Source organism: Myotis davidii, unplaced genomic scaffold, assembly GCF_000327345.1.
Source record: "Myotis davidii unplaced genomic scaffold, ASM32734v1 scaffold812, whole genome shotgun sequence".
Classification (NCBI taxonomy): Eukaryota; Metazoa; Chordata; class Mammalia; order Chiroptera; family Vespertilionidae; genus Myotis; species Myotis davidii.
The window spans coordinates 1,776,509-1,780,413 of NW_006284238.1; the positions used below are offsets into that span (position 1 = coordinate 1,776,509).

Below are 3,905 nucleotides of genomic sequence, written 5' to 3' on the forward strand. Positions count from 1 at the left end.
TCCCAAGCTTGCAAAGACCAGGACTCCGGAAGGACTAATTGTATTCATTCATTTTCTTGGCCCAGCATGAAGTTGGTAGCTTGCTTGGTACATAGCAACAGGGGAGAAAAGGAGGCGTTCATTTTTATCTGTCCCTATCCAACAGGAAATCAGGCCAGTGGACAGAAGGCAATGAAATCCCTGTTCAGAAGGCATCTTGCAAGATTAAATGGCAAGAAATTCACAAGATTAATTTGCCCCGAAATAACTATGTGCTCCTTCCAAACCTGATCCTCAGCATTCAAAGGTGGGAGTCTTTAAAGCTATTGATTATCAGCCAGAAGACACACGGCAACAAGATATTTGTTCAGTGAACCAATGGCTTAGTTAATACCACTAAAAGCAACTAACAGGGGGTAATAAACTACTAAAGGCTCTCTCTGATTCTTTTAATAACAAGGAGTTTACTAACTTTGGCCTCACACTGGAAATGCCCAACTAAACTGTACTGACAAGTGAGCCACAACTAGACTGATGCTCCAGTCACCTAAAGATAGGTGACTACTTCTCGTAGCTTAATATGAGTAAATAATAAAGTGTATACAATGGATAAAACGGGACATCTCAATAGCCAACTTCACTTTTCAAACTTCTATGGACAAGTGTCCAAAAACAAGAAGCATATTCTCTTTTATAAATTTCTGGATAAAATAGAGGAATAGAAGGCAGATTCAGTTCAGGTCTCCTAAAGGGATAGGGGTAAAAACATGAGATATAAATCTCCGTCATACAGCTTCATTTTTATCTGGGTGTTTATATAAATACTGACATAAATAAATATCAAAATAATAAACCTACCTCATTACATCTACTAAACTGATATATTACATCGAAGCTCAGAGTCAATATAGTGAAAAGATTTTAAGTAATGCCTTTTACTTGAAGAACTTTTTTATCTTTCTAAATGTAACAATATTATTTAAAACACTGAAAATTTCAAAAACAAAGTCAAATACTTTACAAGTCTGGTAATAAAACTTACTCAAAACAAAAATCAATTTTCCACCTTTGCTCCAAACAAAGTTTTAGAGTTAAACCAAACTGATTTCATTTACTTGTCAGTGGAAAAGGCACCATGCTGGCATTAAAACACTGATGGGTCAGATTTTAAAAAATAAAACATAAAATTTTGAAAGAGGAAAAATACTCAGGGATCACCATTAGGAAAAAATTCTCTCCAATTAGCCTCATACACATGACCTACAGGCTAAAGATTTGGGAGTGTTGACCTGAAGTTCACATCACCTTCACAACTTCAAGATTACATGTTAACAAAACTAAATGTTGTCAATTACCTGCTACGCTCACACTAAATATTTAATTTACAAGTCTCTGCAAGAATTGAAAAGCCCAAAGAAAACATATGGTTAGGTTAAATTTTAGTAAATCCCAGATGAATTACAGAGGTACGTTTTCTTGTGAGAGAATAACATTTTAAATTGGTGAGACGCAAACCCAAAGAGAAGCAAAGCACTCACTGAGAAGAATCAGTATTCCTAAAGTGTGCTGGTTGTATTTGTCACTATTCCATCCATTAACACCAACCAGTGGGAGACATCTTTAATTATCCTAGCATCAATTTGGCCAGTGGTCAAAAGAATCCAAGAACTTTTCCTTATACACACAATATTTAAAAGAATATTTTCATTGGAAGCAACAAACTGTTTATAGCATCCTTCATTCAGATTAAGTTGGATGTTCTTAATATTGAGTCATTTGTATCTTTATAAGAGTAGCTACTAAGGGAGAAGTAAATAAAGTTTTATCACTAAAAGTCTTTTTAAAAGTTATTTAAAAGCTTTTTACATTCTTAAAGAAATCAAGGACAAATAGTTATATTCTCCTTGATTTGGATTTTCATTACGCCAAGTTACTGAGTGACATGCCAGTTCAGAATTCAGCATAACATTAACAGGATCATTCTATTACTCTACTCGGGTGAAATTCATACAGGTTTTCAAATTTTTAAAATATGAAATATGCACTTAGGCAAATGTTACCATGTACTTCTACTCAGACTGATAGTTTTCAGTGGCTACTTCAGAAATTTGTGCCAATTCAACACATGAAATTAGTTTGGACCACCGCCCAGTAAGTACTGGCAACTAAAAAGTTATCAGCATTTGAAAACTGAGCATCCACTTCCCAGAAGTGAATACCTGGGAAGATAGATTCTAACAGTAAAACTATCTGACAGCAAGTAAGTTTAATATTTTCTCTTCTATGAACCTAAATCAAGGGATGTTTATGGTATCAATGGAGTCAGTAATGAAACGCAATGTAGCAAATAAATGCCTATGACTACACAAGTTATAATATAAAATATTTAGATCCTGTGATCAAGATGTGATCAAATTCTAATTTTATCTAAACATAGTTTTAATTTGAAGTCGATTGATATACGCTAAAATATATTTGCTTCACTTGCATGGTATCATAGCAGCTTAATGTGTCCACTGAACTTTAAGTCTTTAAGATAAAAACTTTAAGAATCTATTTTAAGTTGCAATTAAAGTTTTTTACTTTTTTTCCAAAAGATTGAAGTCTTTTGATTATGCTATTAGTTTAGCAAAATCTTAAAAGATAGGGTTTATGCAAAACCAAAAAGCATGGCTAGATTACCTTGGTAGTGATAACATATATGAAAGGGAAATGGTAAAACACTGAATTTATAAAAGTCAGTAAATTGGTGCAAATTTTCTAAAATCCTGTTCCACTATCTTGTAATAAACTGCTTTTTTTTTTCTCTGAATTACTTATTTTGCATTTGGCTCCTTTTTAAACTACATCCAAGCTGACTTTTCTTAATTCATCAAAAAAGCACCATCTTACTTAACATATCAGAGACAAATCTGCCACCCACATTTGTAAAGTTATATTATTTTTAAAGTAAATTTTAGTGTAATAATATAGGAAGATAAATAAATCCATAAACCCTCAAGAATACTAAAGTTATGACATACACCCTTCCCAAGAACCTCTTGGGAAGGGTGTATGTCATTCTTTCTTTCGAACGTTATCGAAGTGATAATGATCAAATAGAAAGGCATTTCCATGAACCTCCAATTAGGATACTGACTGGAGAATACTCTTGGACCTTACAAATTCTACAGATTAACTTTGCCTGGGCTGGTTCAAAGCTACCATGGCATCCTGAGCAGAGGAGCTTTCTGCAGGCAGAGCAGAGCTATTAAAAACATGACCTGTGACAAAAATCAATGTGCTAATCTTAAACCAAACAACAGTATCAAAAGCACAAAACAGAGATAACCCAAGATAAAATGTCTTCAAACTAACTCAGATAAGCTAGACAGGTTAAGAAGGAAGGGTACAGGGGTATGGCTGATTCTGTTTTAACCCGGATGACTAGAATATCCAAGTATCCAAATAAACTAGTGAGAAAAAGAGCACACTATGAAGTTTGGCATGGGAAAGAAAAGACGACCAAGAGCAAAATGCCCCAAATTCAACTAAACCATTTCACCGTTATTTTATTTAATAAGGCACTAAAGTTTACAAATATCAATTCCTCCGTTTTGTGTATGCTGTCTAATAAAGCCCAAAGGGGAATAAAACCGACCAGCATAATGAGGCTTGCTTTTAACACCATCACAACTGCAAAGCTTGATCTATTTGTCTTGTCAGCTTTAATAAAAGGCATTTCCTCTGGCAGGATGGCTTCTTTTTCTCTTTTTCTAATAGTGGTAAGTGGCATGTCAAAGAAATAGCTTCCCATCCCACCACCCACCTCCACAAGACCTTTTTTTTTTTTTAACCAAACTTTCAGGGATGTCTCCAATTCTGCCAGGCAAGCAATTAGAGCTTGGACTACCTGGGTGCGATTATCTTTCCTGGGGTAGCAGGGC

The 3,905-nt window shown here is 34.6% G+C and overlaps 1 protein-coding gene and 1 long non-coding RNA gene across 3 annotated transcripts in view; both read right to left on the reverse strand.

Moving 5' to 3' along the window:
• LOC107184217 overlaps positions 1-3,892 on the reverse strand; it is an 8,470-nt gene extending 4,578 nt beyond the window's left edge. The window contains exon 1 of the long non-coding RNA XR_001515041.1: positions 3,620-3,892. This is a non-coding gene — a long non-coding RNA (uncharacterized LOC107184217). The remainder of the gene's footprint in view (positions 1-3,619) is intronic.
• The window catches only part of EFNA5 (ephrin-A5), a 277,501-nt gene that overhangs the window by 271,546 nt on the left and 2,050 nt on the right, over positions 1-3,905 (reverse strand). The gene's annotated exons all lie outside the window — the stretch shown is intronic.